Source organism: Pongo abelii, chromosome 10 (genome assembly GCF_028885655.2).
Source record: "Pongo abelii isolate AG06213 chromosome 10, NHGRI_mPonAbe1-v2.0_pri, whole genome shotgun sequence".
NCBI classification, from domain to species: Eukaryota; Metazoa; Chordata; class Mammalia; order Primates; family Hominidae; genus Pongo; species Pongo abelii.
In genome coordinates, this window is record NC_071995.2 from 44150860 (window position 1) to 44175507 (window position 24648).

The 24648-nt window shown below is 38.9% G+C and overlaps 2 long non-coding RNA genes across 2 annotated transcripts in view; one reads left to right on the top strand and one right to left on the bottom strand.

Annotated features, from left to right (window-relative positions):
• Positions 1–23280, bottom strand: part of LOC134759498 (uncharacterized) — a 105783-nt gene extending 82503 nt beyond the window's left edge. Inside the window, exon 1 of the long non-coding RNA XR_010135758.1 lies at positions 22944–23280. This is a non-coding gene — a long non-coding RNA (uncharacterized LOC134759498). The remainder of the gene's footprint in view (positions 1–22943) is intronic.
• The window catches only part of LOC129049115 (uncharacterized), a 249392-nt gene that overhangs the window by 34198 nt on the left and 190546 nt on the right, over positions 1–24648 (top strand). The window lies entirely within an intron of this gene.

A 24648-nucleotide genomic window follows, 5' to 3' on the forward strand; every position in this document is an offset into this window, starting at 1 on the left:
TTTTATATATGCAATGTCCAACTTCAGAGTCTCATTTACCTGTGAATTGAGAGAGTTCAGTGGACTCATGGGAGACTTGGGTTCTGGCTTTCGACTGCCTTTTTGCTTCCATGCATCTGTGATATTCTTACTCCTAGTAAAGACAACCTCTCACTAAGAGTCACCAAACAATCAGCTGAAAAGATTGAGTTTCTCCCTTTCCAAAGCCAGTTAGTGAGTCAACAAACAATTCCTAAGTGCCCACCAAGCATTTAGCTCACCCTGGAGACACAGAGGCAGACAATCGTGATTGTGCAGAATCAGTTGGAACGAGATTATCTGGATGGTGGCAAGGGAGACAGAATGAGAGGAAACAGAGGATTTGCACATAATTGATATTTTCAGTTAGATTAAAAAAATACATTTGAAGTTTGGGATTTAGCATCCCAAATCTAGAATAAGGGACCAGGAAGGCCCCTGCATGCTTTATGAAGATCATTGATAGATTTTTACCGTGGGGCCCATGGGAGTATCAGCAGGAGGGCAAGCCACACAAAAAAAGAAAAGAGAAAAAATGTCCCTAAAGTATGTATATAATTGCAGTTTTACACTTAAAATTTTTTTCTATATATGCAAAGAAGGTATGTTTTAAAAAAGATTGCCACACTGACTTCCACAATGGTTGAACTAGTTTACAGTCCCACCAACAGTGTAAAAGAGTTCCTATTTCTCCACATCCTCTCCAGCACCTGTTGTTTCCTGACTTTTTAATGATTGCCATTCTAACTGGTGTGAGATGGTATCTCATTGTGGTTTTGATTTGCATTTCTGTGACAGCCAGTGATGGTGAGCATTTTTTCCTGTGTTTTTTGGCTGCATAAATGTCTTCTTTTGAGAAATGTCTGTTCACCCACTTTTTGATGGGGTTATTTGTTTTTTTCTCATAGATTTGTTTGTGTTCATTGTAGATTCTGGATATTAGCCCTTTGTCAGATGAGTAGGTTGCGAAAATTTTCTCTCATTTTGTAGGTTGCCTGTTCACTCTGATGGTAGTTTCTTTTGCTGTGCAGAAGCTCTTTAGTTTAATTAGATCTAAACTATTTCAACCATTGTGGAAGTCAGTGTGGCGATTCCTCAGGGATCTAGAACTAGAAATAGAATTTGAGCCAGCCATCCCATTACTGGGTATATACCCAAAGGACTATAAATCATGCTGCTATAAAGACACATGCACACGTATGTTTATTGCGGCACTATTCACAATAGCAAAGACTTGGAACAAACCCAAATGTCCAACAATGATAGACTGGATTAAGAAAATGTGGCACATATACACCATGGAATACTATGCAGCCTTAAAAAATGATGAGTTCATGTCCTTTGTAGGGACATGGATGAAATTGGAAATCATCATTCTCAGTAAACTATCTCAAGGACAAAAAACCAAACACCACATGTTCTCACTCATAGATGGGAATTGAACAATGAGAACACATGGACACAGGAAGGGGAACATCATACTCTGGGGACTGTTGTGGGGTGGGGGGAGGGGGGAGGGATAGCATTAGGAGATATACCTAATGCTAAATGGTGAGTTAATGGGTGCAGCACACCAGCATGGCACATGTATACATATGTAACTAACCTGCACATTGTGCACATGTACCCTAAAACTTAAAGTATAATAATAATAAAAGAAAAAAAAAGATTGATGATTGTTAGAGCCAGAAGTGACTTTAGGAATGCTTGGATTTAGGAATTTTCTAACTTTGGTGTACATCAGAATATCTTGGGAGTTTGTAAAAGTAAATACCAATGCATAGATCCTAACCTGATGGCCAAGACCTGCTTTCCTAGGTAACTCTAAAATATGCTGAGGTTTGAAAACCACTTATTAGTCCAGTATTTATTTTACAGAGAAGAAAACTGGCATCCAGAGGGGTTAATATACTCACCCACGGTCATATCAATTCCCTTCCTAGTTTAATCTCTATTGGCTGTATGCCCAGACAAGAAAAAAATGCATCCACTTTGGGAAGTGTCCAGAGATAATTTTTTTTCCTGTCTTATGATAGAAAAGAAAGGAAATGTACAAGCAAATCGGGAAAAAATTACTACATATGTATTTGTGAGTATAGTTGCTAGATATATATTGCAATCAGGGAGCATAGATTCAAGTTGCCCTGAATATACACTCCCCTTAGATATCTTTTATGGCTATAAAATTTTATGATAGATGAAACTATTAATAGATATTTTCTATTTTCTCATTTTTGCCTACAATTAAGAAAAATATATTTACTTTTCAAACTATCCACACCAGGGATTATATGGTGTTAGGCATAGTTAACTGAATTTCATCATCACCCCTAATATAGGTAAGTATGCCAGGCTTATTGTTTTAGATGAGGAAACAAAGAGAAGTGTCATACTTATCACATTAAGATATTAATAAATTTATTAGAATTATAATGGAAATAGAAAGTTCCTGACACTCTCGTTAGTGCTGGGCCTACAACCTCAGTTTTCATAAAAGATCTAGAGTTCAAGGTACCAAATTTTATCAGAATAAGTTTGGGTTTAAGTTCACCAACTTGCCTGTAGCCTACTTGTCCTTTCTGGCAATGATTAACACTAGTGTTTAATGCACGTTCTAAAGTGTGTTCTTTAAACTCTTTTACCAAACAGAACTTCCTTTTTATGTAATGAGTCAGCTCTCTGGGTATTTGTAGCCCGGGGAATTGCCTCTCCAGTGGTGGAGATATGGAGACCAGCTGCCAGGGTAAACAGCCACTTCCTAATATAATTGCTCAGAAATGCTGGAGGAGAAATGTAAGAAAAGAAATTGCTCTGTCTTATAAACAGTCAGCTGTGTTTTACAATAGCGTACCAGCACTCCAAATCATTCATCAACTTGAGTAACATGGCTGGATTTCACTGTTAGGTTTACTAGGTAGTCACATTAATCCTTCTCTTCTACATAATGTGCCAGATTTCTTTGATGACAAACAGTACACCAAGGGTTTAAATATGGTTTTAGGAGCAAGCTTTTAACCAGACTCAAACTTATCTCAGAGGCCATTTTGGCTTTCTCTCTTCTTGAGTGGAGCCAGAGCTCAAGTTTGACTCAGGACCATTTAGGGACTTTTTTCTTTATTTTAATTTTTCTACTGATATCATTACAAATTATTTTTTTAAATAGCAGTTAATTAAGATGGGAACTAAGCCAGAATCACATAATCATGGCCTGCAAAGAAGCTCCTAGGTTCATACATCAGTGATTTGAATTGTTCTGTTCCTCTCTGCAGGAGCAATGGTGCTGTTGCCACTGTATGTGTGCTTTCTGTGCACACAAGAATGTTAAGCGTTCATCCAGAATTCACATTTATTTATTTATTTTTTCTTTTTTGACATGGAGTCTGGCTCTGTCACCCAGGCTGGAGTGCAATGGCTTGATCTTGGCTCACTGCAACCTCCACCTCCTGGGTTCCAGCGATCCTCTTGCCTCAAACTCCCGAGTAGCTGGGACTATAGGCATGAGGCACCATGCCTAGCTAAGTTTTGTATTTTTAGTAGAGACAGGGCTTCACCATGTTGGCTAGGCTTGTCTTGAACTCCTGACCTCAGGGGATCTGCCCGTCTTGGCCTTCCAAAGTGCTGAGATTACAGACGTGAGCCACTGTGCCCAGCCCAGAATTCATATTTAGAGAAAAACTTTCGGAGGTGATTTCAACTGGTCATTGATCAGCCTTCCCACAGTTTTATACTGTTAAATGAGCTTTATGTGTATGTGAGTTGGCGGTATCTTCATTTAATTTGCTGGATATTGATATTTTTAACTTGTTAATCTGTTAAAAAATTCAAAATGTGCACATATAATATGTTGAATACAAATATTCTTCTTTCTTTTATTTTCCAGCCATCTTATTCCTTTCCCAATCACTGTTACTGGTTTCTTATATATACTTATAGGGGTATGTTGCATATTTACAATCATATGCATATATAAGGATATGTGTATATATTTTTTAATACAGGTGATCGCATACTCTATACACTGTTCTGAACCATACTATTTTCCCTTTAACCATATCTTGGAGATCTTCCCATCTCAATATTTAATAATATTGTCTTAATCGTCCACCATGGGACATTTAGTTATTTTTAATCTTTTGCTATTACAAAGATGCATTTTCATCTGTGGGAATATATTTATGGGATAAATACCCAGAAGTCAATTTCTGGTTCCAACAATATGTGTACTTTAAATTTTAGTGATTATTGTCAAATTGCAAAAGGTTACAATAATTCATATTCCCACCAGCAAAGCAAGAATGTGCCTGTTTCTATAAATACTTGCCAACACAATTTGTTAAATATTTTGATCTGCTTAAATTTACATCTTTTTTATTATGAATAGTGTAGTGCCTATTTATAATCTAAGTCATTTGTTTTTTCCTTTTCTGTGGAATTTCCTTTTCTGTACAATTTCTTTTGCTCTTACCTATGATGTTTTGAGGTATACAGAAACTTTTATTTTTTATGTAGTCAAATGCATTTAATATTTGATATTATAGCTTCTGAATTTTATGGAAAAATTTAGAAAGGCCTTTTCCACTTTTTTGAGGTTATGAAAAAATTCTTCAATTTTTCCCCTCCTGGTACTCTTATGGCTTTATTTTTCCATTTTAAATCTTGGTGTTACAGGAAAGGGGTCCCGATCCAGACCCCAAGAGAGGGTTCTTGGATCTCACACAAGAAAGAATTCAGGACGATTCCACAGTGCAAAGCAAAAGCAAGTTTATTAAGAAAGTAAAGGAATAAAAGAATGGCTACTCCATAGACAGAGCAGCCCTGAGGGTGCTGGTTGTCCATTTTTTTGGTTATTTCTTGATGATATGCTAAACAAGGGGTGGATTATTTATGCCTCCCTTTTTAGACCATATAGGGTAACTTTCTGACATTGGCATGGCATTTGTGAACTGTCATGGCACTGGTGGGAGTGTAAGCAGTGAGGATGACCAGAGGTCACTCTCGTGGCTATCTTGGTTTTGGTGAGTTTTGGCCAGCTTCTTTATTGCAACCTGTTTTATCAGCAAGATCTTTATGATCTGTATCTTGTGCTGACCTCTTAGCTCATCCTGTGACTTAGAAAACCTTAACCTGATGCAGCCCAATAGGTTTCAGTCTTATTTTACCCAGCTCCTATTCAAGATGGAGTTGCTGTGGCTCACAGGTCTCTGACATTGGTGTAGCTGGAATTTTGGGGGTATGTAGAGTGAGGTGGGGATCCAACATTTCCCACCAGATGGTTGTGAGGGCCTTCAGCATATCTACTGAGCTCTATATTTAGGTCAGCCCTGGGCTAGGCAGGGTGTGGCTGGAGAGCAAGTGTAATCCTGCCTTGTAGAGCTACACTGGATTCTGGAGGGCACATTCCATTGCCTGTGTGTCTGCAATAAAGGCACCGGGGGGCTCTGCAGAGATGTTAGGGGCCTTATGGGAACAGGAGAATATTGACTTATTGGAACAGAGTGGGGGCGAGTGGCTATGAGCATGGTGGTATAAATGGAGCAGTCAAGCATTTCAGAGAAAGAAAAATAAGAACTTGCTTTTACCATTGGGAATGAAATTAATTTCAATATTTTGTATCCCTGTTACCTCACTACACAGTGATAGAGGGCATTTAAAAATTTGATTTAGGACAACTCCGAACAGGTTTTTGAGGGTTTATGTTTATCTAACTTCAAATAAATCTAGTAATACTAACATCATCTTATGCACCTATATATACAAGATTGGGAACTTCCAACAAATGCATAAGGCTCACATGAGGGTGGTGCCAAAAGGCTACAACTTTGCTTTAGATTTTATACATTTGAGGGTCCATTAAGTCCCATAAAATGGCTATGTTTTTATATTTTTCTTTTAGTCTGTGCTGGATGTTTGTTTCTTTCAGCTTTAAGTGTTCACAGGAGGGATGAAGTAAGAGTCTTATTACTGAAGTCCTGATGTGTTAAACAGCTCAATTAGAGTAAGAGATTTTCCAGTCATTTCCAGGACATTTGCTGACTGGTGTCACTAGAAGTTCATGGGCTCCACCTTCAACTGGACCCTCCGTGCTGCCTCATAATCTGGCTTTCCTCGTCCGCTCCCTCCTCTGTTCTCACCTGACTGGAGTATGTATCTATCAACATTTTGCATTTCCACTCCTGCAGTGCCCTGTGATGGAGAGAAGTTTTGGCTTTCTGATTTTTGGAAAACTAGGAACAGGATTCTGAGGGTTTATGCTCATCCAAATGTAAATACAACCTTGTTTTTTTTGTTTTTTTTTTTTTTTTTTTTTTTTAAATGGAGGCAATTCCACACATTCCCTGCCCTCTCTTCATTCACAGCACAAGCTCTCCTTCTGTGTCTTAGAGAAAAAAGAGGCCATCAGAGAGGAGCTCCAGCAACATCTTGCTATAGAGCCTTGTAGTTTGTCTCTGCATTTACCTTTTCTCCCTTTCCCCCTCATTAAACAGGAGAGCATTCCTTCCTTTATCCAAGGCCAATCACCCCACCTCTTACCTGGATTTTGTCACCTCTCATCTTCTCAAGAACCCTGTTCCTTTAACTATCCTCTCTCGGTATATCAACTTTTACATCAATATATAGTCACCCTCAGAATGTCCTATCTTACAAGTAAATAAATAAGCAGAAACCCTGCCTTGACTGTGTCTTCTTCCCTCTGATTCATGGCCAAACTTCCTGAGAGTTGTCTATATTTACCTCTCCTTTACTCTCAGTCTTCAGCGTTCTATAAGTTCACTGAAATGATTCTTGCCAACATCTTTAACAAATTTTCAGTCTTTATTTTTCTTGAAGTTTGGGCCTTTTCACAACTGGGACCTCTCCCTCCTTCTTGATGTGCTCCTTTTCCTTCCCAAGACTCCTCTCTGGCAGCTCCTCTGGTGTCTCTGATACTCTTCCTCCTGTGCCCATCTTCCAACACCGGGCTTCTTCGGGTTCCCTCCGAGCTTCTCATTTCTCCTGACATTATGTGAGCCAGCCTATGTCCAGTGCTTCAAGAACAACCCATTTGTGTTAAGATCCTTGAATTTAGAGCCAGCCACATTTAGATTTTACTCTCAATTCCTACTCTTACATGTTTTGTTATCTGGGCAAGTCACTTAACCCTTATAGTCTTAGTTTTCTCATCTTTAAAATGGGCACAATAATTCCTACCTCACAAGGCTGTAGTTGGGGATAGATTTTATTAAATCAAATAAATTTTATAAAATCACTTCATTTATCCATTCAACAAACACACTGGAGCCTATATTATATTACAGGTACAGGTACTTTTTTTTTATTGTGACATACAATAAATAATACAATTTATAATGCCACCTAGGAAACACATACACAAGCAAATTTTCATTAAGAAATTCCTGGCTGGGTGTGATGGCTCATGCCTGTAAACCCAGCACTTTGGGAGGCTGAGGTGGATGGATTACCTGAGGTCAGGAGTTCGAGACCAGCCTGGCCAACTTGGCAAAACCCCGTCTCTACTAAAAGTACAAAAATTAGCCAGGTATGATGGTGGGTACCTGTAATCCCAGATACTCAGGTGGCTGAGGCAGGAGAATCACTTGAACCCGGAAGCTGGAGGTGGCAGTGAGCAGAGATCATGCCACTGCACTCTTCAGCCTGGGTGACAGAGTGAGACTCTGTCTAAAAAAAAAAGTGCTGAGCAAAGAGGGAAAAGCCCCTTCTAAAACCATCAGATCTTGTGCAAACTCACTCACTATTATGAGAACAGCAGCACGGGGGAAACTGCCCCCATGATTCAATTACCTCCCACCAAGTCCCTCCCATGACACATGGGGATTAGGGGAATTATAATTCAAGATGGGGTTTGGGTGAGGACACAGCTGAACCATATCGTTGGGCCTGATTAATCACCTTATTGCTGAATATTCCACCTGAGAGCTCTGTGGGCATTTCAAACTCAGCTTATCCTGTATTGAACATTCAAAGGTTGTTCCTCTTCTGTGCTTCCTATTTCAGTGAGTGGCACTACCATTTAACCTGATGTTCATTTTCCACCCCTTTCTCTCCCTCATTCTACCTTCCTATCAATTGCAAAGTCCTGTCATTGTCATCATCCCTTCTAGATATCTGTAGAATATGTCCACTGGTCTACATCCTTGTAGGATATCTCTTTAATTCATAGACTCATAGTGGTTTCTTTGCTTAGTCTATTTTTTTTACACTGCAGCCAGAGTTATCATTCTAAAACATAAATACAACCAAACCGCTCTTTGGCTTGAATCTAACCATGTTTCAGGTGGTTCTCAGATTAAAGTAAAAACTTTTTTAACAAGAACTTGCAAAACCCCTTTTTACCAGACTTTGTGCCATACGCAAACCTATTTTCTGCAACTTGAGAATGCCTTGCTCTCTATTCTTCAGTTATCTGCAAATAGTATTTCTTCTGCATAGGATTTTCTTTACTCCATCCCCCCCAACCTTTTGGATGACTTCCTTATCCGTAGCTTAAGCATCACTTCTTCCAAGAAGCCTTCCTGACTCCCTGGGCCATGTTTGATGTTCCATCCGGATGCTCTCAGTGCACTCTGAACTCTTCCCATGGTAACATTTATTATGCCACACCATAATTACCTATTTACAAATATGTTGACTGCACAAAGATAGGAATCAGTTTACCATGTTCATTTGTGCATCCCCAACTTCTAACACAAATCCTGGCATCAAGCAGATGCCCAATTAATATTTGCTGGATGAGTTAAAGAGAAATAACTTGGAGTCAGGTATTAATGATAATTGATTATTATTAGCTATTGGTTCATATGAATAGTTGGTGTTCATTGAGCATGCTTAACATTTTATTCTATCTCTTTTATCCTTAAAACAACCAACTAAAGACAGGCACTATTATCCTCACATTACAGATTAAAATCTGAAGCCCTTGAAAGTTTAGAATAACTTGCCCAAAGTTACGTAACTGCTAAACAACAAAATCAAAATAACCTGGGGCTACCTAAGTGAAACACTCATTCTTTTAATTTCTGTATCAGGTATGATGAACTTTCTGGATCTCTTTGTTCTCATAGAGCCTTCACAGAAGGTGGGTAACCAGAGAGGGATGTTGCTTAAGTCAGAGTCCTCCTGAGCTGAGCCATTATCTGTTCACCTATAAGGCTAGCTTCCATTTGCTGGGCCTGAAATGGAGCTCAAGACTTCGATATTTTCTTCGGTTTGTTTGGATGTATGTCAAAAAGCTTTTCTGAGAGTAAGCCTCCTAGTAGGTGCTGACCGAATGCTCCAGCAGTGGGCTCCTGTGTACCAAAGGGACATTGATTGATGGTGTCCACAGAGAGAGGGAAATGAGGAGTCTGGAAATTGAGGTGTTGATCATGCTTTGTCAGGAGGCATTTTGCATTCTCTTTGTGATTACTAATCCATTTGGGGAGTGGCCTTGTTTTTCATAATATTTCAGGAACTACCACAGTGAATTGTGATCCTGGGATTTACATTATCATTGTAGCTCAGTGGAAATTCTGATAGACTATTGTTTCAGGACATTTTGGGGATTCATAGCCTTGTGATTTGATGTGACTTTAGGGATTTTGATTATGCCATTTTGGCCTGTGCCAGTCATCTTTATGATGGGTTGAACAGTTAAATAGAATGTCTTCCTCTTGTAAAACTCCAGACATATGCCAGATTTCATCTCACATATTCTTCACTGCATCCGTCTTGGGCAAGAGAGTGGCAATTGTTCATTCTTTTACAGTGAGAAGGACAATGGGGGCCAGAGAGGTTAATTGGCTTACCTCATTGGGACATCCAGATTACAGTAGCTCAACATCATGGGTTTATGTTTCTGAATCAGACTATTTCATCTTACTGGAGGTGAAATGCACACTTTATATTTAAGGGTCCACCATTCTTCCATATATTTGCATTCATTCATTCATTCATTCATTCAATGACTATGGAGAAACTACTCTATGACAGGTACTGGGGATAGAGCGGGAAATAAGACAGACAAGCTGTTAAGGAACTGATATTCTTATTGAACAGAGGGAACAGAAAACATCATGTAAACATATTTAAATTTTTCATTTCAAATAGTAATGTTCTATAGATAAAATAAAAACAGAATAACAGGATAGAGGGTACCTGGGATAGATGAAGAAACAGTCACCAAAAAGCTTCCATTAGTTGGTATCATATGAGCTAACAGGAAAAGGATGAAAAAAGCCAACCTTGAAAAATCTGGAGGAGACCATTTCAGACAGAGATAACAGCAAGGGCAAAGGCCCTGAGGGTAGAATGAGACCAGCATGGTCAAGGGCCAAGGAATAGAAATGCCAGATCTTACAGACCATGGTTCAGAGGGATACCTTAGAGGATTTTTAAGCAGAGAAGTGATGGGGAGTTCATCTTTGTTATGACAAGATCTCTTCGATTGCCATGCAGAGGTGGACTGAAGGAGGCAAAGCATGAAACAGAATAGGAAGAGATTATTGCAGTGGTTCAATGGGAGATCATTTTTTTTTTTTTTAGTACTTACTATGTGTCAGACATTGTAAGTGCTTTCCACACGTTTCTTATTTAATGCTCACAAAATTCTATAATGTAATTATCTTCTTTTTTTAGATAAAGAAATAGAAGGTTCAGAAGTTTAAATATCTCATACAAGGCCACTTAATCTAAGTGGCAGAACCAGGATTTAATTTCAAAGTCTGTACTGTTAAATGTTCTTTTCTAGCCCTGGCATATCTTAATTGTCTGCTGGGCCATTCCCCATGGATGTCCCTAAGACACTTTCAACCTATTATATCCAAAATCAAACTCATTGTCTTCTTCCCTAAACCAATTTTTTCCCCTTGGTTCCTCAATTATATTAATGGCATCACTCAGACTCAGTAATCCAGGCTAGAAACTCTAATATCTTCTTAACTGTCTTTACACTGTGCTTTTCTTCATTAATCTGCATCAAATTTGTTGCATCATTTTATCCATTTAAAGTATTATCTATCCCATTTCTATTCCTATCATCATTGCCTTGGTTTGGGTCAGTTCAACAATTCCAATTCCAACTGACCCATTTGGGGAACTAATTAGTTCCTCAATTCCTATCTCTGTCCTCTGTAATCTATATTCATCTTGCCTCTAGGTTTAGTTCTCATCCTAAACCCAAGTTACATTATCCTCTTCCTTTTCAAATTCATTCCCCATTGGTCCCCATTGCTCTTAGAGTGGAGTTCACTCTTTTTAGCATGGCAATTTACTAATAATGGGTAGTTCATTTGTTGCTCTGAAGATTGCTTATTATTTTAGCTTTGACTTACTTGTTTTTGCCACTGATAACTCTCACCACATATAACCAGTCATGCAAAGAGGAAGGTTAGGAACATGCAGTCCAGCAATTCCTGATTGAACTGTTTAGATGTCCAGCATGAACTGTGCTAACCAATGGATGAGACACAGTGTTCAAGGGCCAATAGGTGTTTCCATAGCCTCCTGGTAGAACTTGTTGACCTAACAGGTCTGGGAAGCCACTCAACTGGATGCATTTTTGTTGGATTGAATTGCATGGAAGGTATACAAAGAAAGACCTGAGTTTTAATGACACACCAAAAGGAAAAGGCAGCCAATTCTTATGGATAGGAGTCCCTTGATTTAAAAAGTAAATAAATGGAGATTTCTGGACAGCAGGAAATGCCCATTCCATGTGAGATTTATCCTAACTCTATATTCAGTTTTGTTTATAGGCAACAGGTCCCTGTGGGTTTAAGTACTGAATAGAGGGCTAAGAAACAGGGGAACTGTATGGTTATTTTCTGAGTTGAATTTGCAGACTTATAATTTAGGGATTTAATTCTGGTTGTTAGAAATCAGCCAGCATTCTCTTTCTTTAAGCACTGGTAGTCACCAGGCAAATATAGGGTGAAGTCTTTTCTGGCTTAACCCCAGTAAAGATTTCTCAAATGTATGGTGGTTTATTTTCAGAGATGTTCTCTGGCCTCTACTAGATAATGAGAAAGAACATTTAATAATAAGTTATTTTGTTCTACCATTTCTCATTAAAGAAATAAAAATTTTTAGGCTGTTTTCAGTGATGCTGAAGGAGATAAACTGTTTTCTGCTAGTTTTAAGAACTGTGCTAGCAGTTGTTCCCTTTTTTATTTCCCAGAATAAATAATAGTTTTTAAAGATAAGGTAGCAAAGCTCCGTATTTTCTATATTTGATTTTAAGGTGGAGTATAATTTTTTAATGTCTGTAGTATAAGTGAATTATAATTTTAAGCATAATATACATGTTTAGCTGACATCTTGCATTGTACAAACAATACTATAACAACAATAACAGAAATCAACCAAGAAAAAAAGAAAAGAAAAAAAAGTCTCTTATCTTGCCATTCTAAAATCAGCTGTTTTAATGTTTCCTTCCAGTTACTGTCAATATGTTATCTAATTTTCATATAGTTACAATCTCAGCATAGACAAGACTTTATAATCTTTTTTTTGCGTCTAATGTTACATAAGACTTTTTTTCCACACCCACTTCACATTTTTAGACGCTAATGTGCTTTTGTAATAAAATTGCTAGACAATAATGGATTTCTTCAAAAAGGGTCACTAAGTTCTGGAAATGAAAGGTTTTCCTTGGTGTTCTCAACATTACCATATTGTGGTGAATCACACTTTACTGTTTCAGCTAAAGACAACAGTCTGCCAGGGGTCAAACAGAGCTCCTAAGATAAACAGTCCTAGGACACAAAGGGCCATATCATCATCTGTGAATGCTGAAACCTCAATTCTCCTTACCTGTTCTAAAAAGGGTACAAAGCTCATTAGATTTTACCCTTATGGCATTGAAGCTACTGCCTAATTTAGTGGCAAGTAAAGTAAATGCATCTCGGGCCTTTGGTTTGCTAAATTTACTAGGTACTCAATAAAAGAAAGGCCATTGATAACTTCAGCATAGATTCTAATGACAATGCAGAACCTACTGTGCATTCAGTCTTCCCAAAGTTCCCAAGCTGTTCCACCAAGGGAAAGACTGTTTTGTCATTAGAGGCAAAGGGAGGGTTTTTTCTTTTTTTTTTTTTAAGAGACAGGGTCATGCTCTTTCACCCATGGTGGAGTGCAGTGGTGTGATCATGGCTCAGTGCAGCCTTGAACTCCTGGGCTCCAGGGACCCTCCCACCTCAGCCTCCTGAATAGCTAGGACTGCAAGTGCGTGCTAGTAGTCTTAGCTATTAGTACATGCCTGGCTAATTTTTAATTTTTTTTTTTTTTTTGGTAGAGATGGGGGTATGAAAGGAAATTAAATCTTGGGACCCTAAACTCATTAAGCCAAAGGGAAAAGCCAAGCTGAGAACTGGATGATGCAACCTGCTTCCGCCTTTTTGCTTCCTAAATAAGATGGCTACAAGATGAAAAGCTACACATCTCTGCCATATTTTGCCCACAAGGAAATTCCTAGTGTGCTTCAAGATCTTTTAAGGTGTTTCTGTTAAAATTTCACAATTTCGCCATTGCAATGTAAATTTATAGCTTATCCTTACAGGTGCAGTCATCTCCCTGCCCACCAGACACAAAGACATATCTGATTGTTCTCCTGCCCCATTTTGTCCATGTTATCTTATGTAAAATACAGATTCCCTGCATTTTTCCTCTGCCCCATTTGTGTATATCACCTTACATAAAAAAATGCAGATTCACTGAGCCGGACAAAGGCATGAACGACTATTTTTCCCTACCCCCGCTCTTACATGAAAATTGTGTACTTCTCAATATCCCACCCTTTCCCCTTTAAATTTGCAGCCCTCAAAATCATCTTCAGAGAAAGGCATAGACCTGTCTCCCGGGCACACATCCTTAACTGTGGCAAATAAAATCTTTCATTTGCTTTTCCTCATATTTGTTGAGAACTGTGTAGGAATTTCCCATGGATTTGATATTTGCCCATTAACAGACACCAAGAGAAGTAGTCAGAAAACATTCCCTAAAATAAAGTGTGAGCCGACTCAGCGGTCTTCTTTGGAAGAGACCTGAGGGGAGGGAGGGTCACGTAGTGAGAAGCAGGGATGCAGACTATGGGGTCTGACTCATGAACTTCATATGACACAGTTAATAGTCAGAAGACCATGGAAGGTCACATCCAGGCACAGGGACCTGGTGAGGCATGTGTGTATGTATCTACAACACAGAAATTAAGATGTGCCAAAGAGCAAGTGACAGGGCTCTCTGCCTATTTCTCACTTGGCATGTGAGATGACCTTCAGGAGCTTCTGTTCTGTATGTCCCATTTACTAGACCAAAGTGTTCTAGAGTTTAATGTGCTAATATTCATAAGCTTTGTTAATTACAACATTATCATCTCTGCTGTCGTCATCTTCATCAGCCTCAGCCAGGGAAGACCAAATGTCCTTGGCCAATGAGGCCTGCAAAAATATGAATTTTACCTCAGTCTCGCCTAGTTTTTAAAAAATAAATATTGCTAATAATGATTTACTGGCATTCATAGATGAGATGACAAACTGCTAATCAGGCCCCCACTAATGCAAGGACGCAATGGCCAAATGACCAAATACTGGGCTGTTGCTTACAGGACAAGCTGGATATGCTGACTCCCGCTCTAACCACAGCTGGGCTACTGCGGTTTGCTCATTCATTCATTCCTTCGTTGAGGAAGTACTGGTAGAGTGTCTACTCTGTGTCAGGTATTGTGCTAGAGGCTGGGCTCTCTGCATAAGCAAAGCAGGCAAATCCTGCTGTCAGTGAGCCTTCTGGTGGAGAAGACAGTTGTATTCTAAAAATCTCATACATAAGTGCAGAAGTAAATCTGTGTTGGGTGCAAAAAAGGAGACTGCGGGTGCAGAGGAAGGGGTGGTGACCTGGGCAGAGGCTTCTCCAAGAAGTGATGATTGACCCATGGCTGGAAAAAAGATTAACAAAAAATTGCAGACATTTATGAAGTGGGCATTATGTGCCAGTCTCAGATTTTAGTGCTTTCTATGAATAATCTCTGTGAAGTACGGACTCATGTTAACATATAGGTGAGAAACTTAGGCTTAGATACAGTATATAACTTGTTTAGGACCAGCCAGTGGGTGAGTAGAGGAGTGGGTTTTGGAACTCAGTTTTATTCCAAAGCCTGGGGTCCTAATCACCATGATATACTGCTGTCTTCTATTCTCCCTGAAGTAGAAGTTAACCAGGTGGAAAGGATGGTGGGAAGGAAGTACCAGGCAGGTGGAACAGCATGTGCAGAGCCCAGAGGTGGAAGAGAACTGGAATTATGTGAGGAAGCACAGAGAAGACAGAGTAGCCAGGGCATGTGGGTGGGGGAGAATGTGGGGTGAGGCAGGGAGGTGGGCAGAGCCAGGCCACATAGTGCCTTAACAGTCAAGTCAGACTGTGGCCCTGCCCAAGAGGAAGCCACTACAGGGATCTAAGCAGGAGTGACCATGATCAGAGTTGAGTTTTGAAAAGGTCACTCCAGCTGCAGTGCAGAGCTTAGAAGGGGGCAAAAGCAGATTTGAGGAGACAAATTAAAAGCCCTTTGGTTGGGGGTGGAGTTGAGAGCAATAGAGGTGTAGAAGCAAGTCCTAACTTTTGAACTTTGGCAGTTTTGATGGATAATGATATCATTTATCAGGCAGGGAACAGTACAGGATGACACTGTTTGGAAGAAAAGGTCATGAATTTGATTTGGGCAGGTTGAAGTTGAGGTGCCTTGAAGGTATCCAGGTGTTTTCTAGTAGGCAGTTTTATATATAGCTTAGGAGCTCAGGAAGAGGTTAGGGCAGCAGACAGACAGACATTTGTGGGTAATTCCAGGAGAGGCAGTAATTGTGCCTATAGGCGTGGGTGACAAGGTCTAGGGAGAGAATCTTTGTATTTTCACTGCCCCTTCCTATGCTTTCTTCTTTCTAATTTGCTTCTGAGGAGTATGTGTCCTTTTTCTTTGTCAGGTTAACCCCTCTAACTGCCAGCCTGATTCCCTTGACCTTTCCCCATCAACCCTTCCCTTGTCATTTCCATCTTCATTCTATAATCCTCTATCAAACTCCCTAAAGTCCATTTCTGTGCTGTGTACCTACTCATTTTTCACTATCTTGAGTGCTGACTTTTCTATTCTCAGCCCCACTAAAGTGTCTTTTTCAGAGGCAACTGTTGACCTATGCACTGGATCCAAGTGCTCATCTCAGGCTATGCATCTCTGGCTTCTCCTTAGCATTTGATTGTGGCTTCTCTCATTTAAGCATTCCCGTCTCTGCTTCCCTGGCATTCTTTTTCTCAGTTCTCCTTTCTCTTTACATGCTTCTCTTTCTACTTCCCTATACATGTATGTGTCCTCCGGAATGTTTTCTTCTTCTTGCTTCTAGACCTACACTTATTACCTCAGCTATCTTGTTCAGTCCTGTGGCCTTAACCATCACTCCCATGAGGATAGTACTCATATGTATCTTTCTTGTCAGGACCCGAGTACCTCAGACCCGAATGTCCAACTGATGGCTAAACACCAATAGCATCTCAAACTCAGCATGGTCCATACCAAATGTTTTCTTTTCCTCTGAAACAAGTCAGTGTTCTACACTGTCAATTTCAGTTGAGTTCCTTTTTTTTCCATTAATTCTCTTGAGTGCTACCATACTTCCTTTTACTTCTTACTATATTTCCTCTTACCTCTTGCTTGGGTGCTTTGCAGTTGTCTCGAAACCAGTATTTTTCCTTATTCAATTTTGCTCTGAATGAATTGTCTCTCTCTCTCTCTCTCTCTCCACACACACACACACACACGCACACACACACATATATATATATATTTTTTTTCTTTTTGAGATGGAGTCTTGCTCTGTTACCCAGGCTGGAGTGCAGTGGCATGATCTCAGCTCACTGCAACCTCTGCCTCCCAGGTTCAAGTGATTCTCGTGCCTCAGTCTCCTGAGTAGCTAGGACTACAGGCATGCACCACTATGCCTGGCTAATTTTTGTATTTTTAGTAGAGACGGAGTTTCACCATATTGGCCAGGCTGGTCTTGAACTCCTGACCTCATGATCCGCCTGCCTTGGACTCCCAAAGTGCTGGGATTGTAGGCGTGAGCCACCACGCCCTGCCAAATTCTATATTTTTACTTTAAATGAACTGTATACTCAACCCAGAGGATATTACTCCTTAGCCTAACATCTTTAATGATCTTCTATTGTCACTGAATTAAATACTAACCCTTAGCCTGTTTTTAAGGACTCTCTTAACATGATGCTGGCATAGCCTCCCACCTTTATCTCCTAATACCATCTGACATATATGAGCCACATATGGCAGCCTTTCCTACAGACTGTGTTACACTTGAAGGCAGACATCTGTGCCTCAAAATCCTTGTATCACCTATACTTCACACTTAGAATATAGTAGTTACTCACTAAAGTTTTGTTGTGTGCATGGAAAATTATGCACTAGTTCATATGACTGTCTGATAATTCCCAGTCCTTGTGTTTGCTCGTGGGGTGCTTCTGACATGGAGGGACCTCATCTTTTTGTATGCAAAAGTGGATGATGTAGGCAAAAGTGTCATTTAAAATTGTGAATTTATATCTGTATCTATAGCTATATTACCAGTTTATTAAAAGTCTGCTCAACCTTCCAGGCTCATTTTCAATGCCACTTCCTTCATGAAACCACTTCTTATCCCTTTGACTTAAGAGCCATTCCATTTTGGGAACTTCAAAGTGCCTTTCTTTCTTACTTTTAAAAAAAATTATTTTAAGTACTATAGAGCAAGAAAATTTCATGTGGTCCCTAACCTTATATCTATGTTGTATTTGATCATGAGGTTTACTTCTGTTAGACCTTTGATTCTTAAGAGTAATTTGAAGACTTGCCATCCCCTCTGGTTCCCCACAATCTATTTCTGATCCCTAGTTCCCCGCAGTATTTCCCAGCAATCGCCCACTTCATTTAGCATTTTGTGAACTGGGGTTGCATCTTGCTCAGATTTAGGTCCCTGAAGCACTTAACATGATGGCTTACCCATAGAAGTTTCTCAATATTTGCAGATCTGAATTAAATGAAATGATATATATGGCTGCCAATATCTTTCATTGTAAGTGAAAAATGAGTCAAAGATTCAGACCTATGTTTATTTTGTTTTCAATAGCCAGAGAAAAAGTGACAATGATCTTCTCATGGAATTGGCAAAAGGAGCAATGTAACCATGTGTACCACAATGAGTAGCTGTCTCTGCCATTCAGTTTGGAGAATAAATGAAATGAAGCCATTATGAGGGCAGAAACATAAATATTATGCAAACACAGGCATGTTTTGGTGGAATTAATCTCTGTGCAATCCTTTCCTTCTAAGCCCACCAGCTCTGCTGGATTCTAGTTACCAACCAAGCCCTGGGCAGGCCCTTCAAATGCATCATGGCCTTGTTTCTATCCCCAGGCTGGTAAGTCAGTTACATAAAATTACACGTTGTTTTCAGGAACCTGTATTTCTGGTTTGAAGTTGGTCACTCCTTAATTGGCTAACAGGTATAATTCTAGAATTTTCCTAATTATTCCCATGAATATAAAATGTTTTGAACCTTGTAGGATTTTTTTTTTTCCCTCTGGGACGTGATTTACTCCTGGCTGCTCTTTTTCAAAAAATAAACTGGATGATGGCCAAAATCATAGGGTGAAAAAATAGCCCTGATGAAAGTGTTCTGGACAACTCTTCCAAAGCAGCCACTGGATTATGGGAAAAACGTTTACAGGGAGAAACCACAGAGCATGGTAAGCAGGTTCAGATATGGTCATCAATAAGTCTATTGTTCTTATCTGGGAACCTTTTTGTTCGTGGAAGTCCTTCAAAAGGGCCACACCCCTTCAGTTCTGTAGAGGTTCCCAGACAGTGACTTGGGGTGGAAAATAGGAGGAGGACTTTTTGTTTCTGACGGGGAGCTTAGCCAGGCCTTACTAGGGACTGATCTTGCTCACAGCGGTGAGGCAGGCACATGGTCGATGTGCATATGAGCTGCAGCGCAGAGGTCACTCCCAGGCTGGGTCACGTGTCATCTGAGTTAGGAGATCCAAGTGTGAGGACCAGCAGCTCTAAGTGGGAAGCAAGTTATTTTATTTTGTCCCCAGGATATTTATTTGTAATATTAGTACAATAATTCCTGGGTCTAGCCTCTTTCACAAAGTTGTTACATTGATCAAATCAGAAGTGAGAGAAATAAAAAAAAGGTAACATTGTTATCACAGCATTTTGAGATGCTGAGAATGTTATAGAAATATAGCATGCTCTTATACTTTCATTTCATTTTGAAAGAGGCAATACCCTTTTATCTTTATTAAGTGCCCTCAGAGATTAATGAGAGTTGTTTAAATGAGTGTGAATATGTGAATTCACAGCCTTTCTCCACTGCAGAATGGTGAAACGATTCCAAGATGTTCTTCCTGGGTTTGAAGTCTTTGCCTGAACACAATTATGCAATGTTTTGAAGTCAGTTCCAAGATCTCTTGAACTGCTTATGAGACATTTTGTTTATTAAATAATTTTCTGAAATTGACTAGGTTTTAGTGACTCATGGATTCATGCAAACATATGCATGACATTTAGAATTATAGAACTAGAGGGGAAGAGATCAGCTAATGTACCCTGTGTTTTACAGTAAAGGAAATGGTGCCAAGAAGTCTAAATGACTTGCCCAGAGCCGTATGAAGGTGTCCATGAGAAAACTGGGGCTAGAACCCAGACCTCCAATTCCCGGCTCGGAGTTCTTTCTTTTGAACAGATTTTCCATGAATATTCTGATTACATATGCTATTTCCATGGTCAATGCTAAGTCCTTGGAAAAAAACAAAAATGACATTTTGCCCCCCAGTGATCTCAAGGTAAGATAAATATTTTATAATTGTAATGCATGGTGTCTTTAAAGAATGTACAATTCTCTGCAAAATTTATAACCCAGAAATGCTTTCAAGTACGTTTAATCTTTACAATTCAGGTAAAGATTGTTATTTAATTAATTAATTAATTAATTTTTTGAGACAGGGTCTCACTCTGTCGCCCAGGTTGGAGTGCAGTGGCATGATCATGGCTCACTGCAGACTTGACCTCTCGGGCCCAGTTGATCCTCCCACCTCAGCCTCCCAAGTAGCTGAGACTACAGGCACGAGCCACCACACCTGGCTAAGATTGTTATTTACGCCATATATGGAAACTACCAAGTAAGAGAGAGTGGCTTGGTCAAGGTTTCTAAAAATTGAAACAGACTTAAAAAAGGTTGGGTTTTCAGTTCCATTCTTGGAGTTTTTAAAAATGCAACATGAAAATTGATATTTAAGTATTTTTAAAAATGAGTATTAGTCATGGAGATAAGACTGTCCCTACTTCCCTCCTTTGTTTGGCTCTAAGCTGATGCTGGACTCTGCCCTAGTGTATCCTTAAAAGCTGATGTTCATGTCACGGCAACATTCCAATCCACAATGGATTGAGTTTTCCAGTTCATCAACAAAATCTCACTTACTTGAGAAAGGCTTGTCTGTAATCAGTAGTAGAGGTAGTAATAATAATAATAATAAACAACTGATATTTATCAAACACTTATTGTTTCCAGGTTCTGTTCTAGACACTTTACAGGTATTAACTGATTTGATCTTTCCAGCAAGCGTATGAATAGACACCATTATTATCTCAATTTTGCAGATGTTGAGACTGAGGCACAGAAAGCTTAAGTAACTTCCTCCACATAACACAGTTAGCGAATGGCCAATAAGTTACATTTGAATTTTTGTTTTTCTTATTAAAAATGTTTACAATGATCATTTTTATATAATAACTCTAGTAGTTCAGTTATTTGTTTTGGGGCAAAGATTCTCCTTCTTTGAACCTCAGTTTTCAACTCTAAAACAATTGGGTTGAAGTGGTTGACCTTGAGGGTTTGCTCTAGTTCTACGTGGTTACCAATTTATCACATCCTCTCACATCCTTCTTATGCTCTGTGGACCTAGGCTGTCCTGTCACACTCAATTCCCTTCCTTCCCTGCCTTGCTCTATTTCCAGGGATAAACAAAAGTCACACATTTTTATCAGTTTTATTTGTATAAAAACATAAGATGAGCTAGTCCTTCAAGACTTTTTAGCTTGAGGAAAAACAAGGAAACTAAATAACCAGTCCTGCTCTCCCTCTTTCTCTCTCCCACTTCTTAAAATATTTGTTTTAGCAAACCCGTTTATCAAAGGTAATACAAAGTCCTCCACTAAGGAATATGAGGTCCAAAAATCCTACAGTTCTTTCCTTTATCCCAACATGTTTATACAGACAAAACCAGGTTAAAATCGACACAAGGTCAACTTGAAATGGGGAAAGAGGAAGGTGACGTCACAAAATAAACATGAAGTCTTGTGTACAAGCATCTGCAGAAGAGTTCAGCCTCACCACTTGGGTAATGCTTGTGGAATGTGGTCTGGGTTCACTGTATTTGAATGTAGGGCCATTTAATATCAGCTAGTTCAGGACCACCCTTCTCACCCCCCATAAAGTGTGAGTCCCAGAAATTCTCCCCATATGTGAGTTTAATGGTAGGTTTGGGTACGGTTTGAAATGGAATCATCAGAAATTGTAACTTCCTTGACTCGGAGTCAATGAGCTTTTCAAACAGTTACAGACGTTGGAATTTGTAACTTTTTATATATAAAACTATCTTATGAGGTGCATTTGCCAAGCCTTGAAACAAACCCAAGTACTGAGATAAAAGTTCAAACTATATCGAGTGCATTGATGCTGAAAGGAACAGAAATAATTGTTTATATGTGTATTTGACATTCCACCCAGAAGGGGTTAAATCTCTGCTCTAGTTGATGTATTTTCTTCCTTATGAATTAAACACTAAAGTATGTCCATTTCATCACTTTCTTTACACACCTAACTCTCCCTTTATTGTGCCTTGTCTCCACTTGTCTGTGGAAAGATCTCTCCATATTTTGCTTCTGACGCCAAATAACCATGATCACTTACAATGAAAGAGTATTGGTTAATGAGATTGTTGAGAAAGTTCTGTTTTGTTTATAAAGTCATTCCTATGTTTTTCATAATGTATCTTTTATCTTTGGACCAAGAGCATTGATCCTACATCTTTTTTTTGCTGAGTGTTTTCATTTGAGGTTGACTGTAACTATTTAAGGACATATGGTAACTACTTAAGGGCTTAATTATTCAATCATGGAGAGTTGGGTGGAACATGGGGACACAGAGGTTGGTTGGGAGACAGATGGAGGTTTCTCCTTACTACTTATGTGTCTCCCACAATCCTTTTATAGAGGGAGAGTGGTGAACTGTCTCCTGGAAAAGAGAAAGATTTATCCTTATATAATTTACCTATGTTTCTGCACTGAGCTGACATGTACCTCTGTATCAATGCTAACATCATTTCTCCCTCCCTTTTAGATAGGACTTTTATGAATCAGAGCAGGATTCTGTCAATTAGAAAGATGTGTGTGTGTTGAGCTTGGCACACCCTCTTTTCATTAGTGACAGAAGTGCCCGATAAGGGGCGGGGTGGGGGGGTCATGATGACCTTAACCTGGGTTCTAGTTCAATCCATAACCCAGAGGCAAAGGTAATGACGTATGTATAATCACCACTTGAATTTTCTGCTCCACTGTATTTACATTAGAGGGAAACAAATCTTGTAATATGTACATGCTTTCCATTAAGGATGCAGCACAAATATCAACAGTGTCCTTCTAAGTCAATATTTGCTAGGAAAAGCACAGGATGTTCTTGGTGTCATCATGGTACCGAGGCTTCACAAACTAATAAAAACATTGAAATTGTTACATATTCATACACAAGTACAATGAAGCATAACAGGAAAAAACAGGCCTACATTTTCATAAAATTAAATTCACACATGCTCTGATAGGCAAAAAGTTTTGTACTTACATAGATCATGGATGGAATTTCTGCTCTGTCTCTTGTGGGGTAAAGCAGCTTTAATATTTTATTGGAAAATAAAATTTCTTCTTTGTTGGATTCCCTTCAGATGAAACTGAATAGATGAATAATGTATCTGTTTTATGACAATTAAAAAAAGCCCTGTAATTTGTACAACTATGAGTGAGAGGAGTCAATTGACATTTGAAGCAAAAAAGATAGATAATGAGAGGATAAATGGATGGAAAATTCCACAGCTCAAAATCCCAATAGTTTCTTCAGGACAAGATTGTTACTTGAGAAGGCTCTGCTGAATTTTTGGCATTCCTGCATTATCTCACTTTGAAGATGGAATGTAAACTATGGTTTTCAGCCAGTACCACTGTTCTCTGAAGTAGATTCAGTTTTATTTGCTGAAAGTTTTTGGTAACACCGATTTCTCTAAATTTAAGTAAATAGTTAATGTTTCAAAGGCCATTATAATGTCTCTCTTAGTGGAAAAGAGCAGTCTCATTTTTGGGAAGTCCATGGCAAATTTCCTTTCATGGGACTCTTACCATCCATTAACCCGGAGACTCACTCTTATCTACAAAGGCTTTGTTGAAAATTTTGGCTACTTGTATATTCTACTGCAAATCTTATGGGATATTGTTAAAAATGTGTTTGCTATAGAAATCAGGAGGATTGCCAACGGGTATGCTCAGTGGAGGCTGGGGAAGAATCCGGTGCTGATGGTGAAGATGAGTTCCTTTGTCCATCATCCTGAGCAGAGCAGTTTCATGGATACATTTGGTGCCACTGATAACACACAAGACTTGCAAGTTTAAATTACTTTTACTACTTTCTGCTGCAGAGTACGATTCGATAATTTTCTAAGTATCTTAAGCATTTTCAGATCAAAACCAAAAATACCAAAGGAAACATCTAATAAAACTTTAATGTCTTCTTACTTGCATATTTGTTAAAAATAAATAGAGGAAAGATTTTCATGGGTTATTATTTATTATTTTACTTAATTTAATTTAATTTTAATTTAATTTTATGTTATTGAGATGGAGTTTCACTCTGTCGCCCAAGCTGGAATGCAGTGGTATGATCTTGGCTCACTGCAGCCTCTGCCTCCTCTGCCTCCCGGGATCAAGCGATTCTCCTGCCTCAGCCTCCCCAGCAGCTGGGATTACAGACATGCACCACCATGCCTGGCAAAATTTTGTATTTTTAGTAGAGACGGGGTTTCACCATGTTGGCCAGGCTGGTCTCGAACTCCTGACCTCAGGTGATCCACCTGCCTTGGCCTCACAAAGTGCTGGAATTTACAGGCATTTAATGGATTTTTTAAAAAATAAAATATTCACTCATACATGCGGAATTAAAATTTCTCTTCTTGTGTTTGTATCAATAAATACCAGATACTGAAAGTTATCCTTAAACATTGGTTGTTAGTAAGATTATTTCAACTAACTATGGATTTTGATATATGATGCAAAAAGGTCAGTTTTAAGGACACTTAAAAGATCTTTAGCATCAGTGACATAAAAGTATAAACTGCATATATGGTAGAATAATACATTATTAGAGACTTTTATACTCCATAATTTAGAAACATTTCTTATTGGCTTACTACTGTGATTAAATTATAAAATCAAGTTTGCATATATATATATATATATGCATGCAATATAAAATATATAGTCATGTGCTGCTGGGTGCAGTG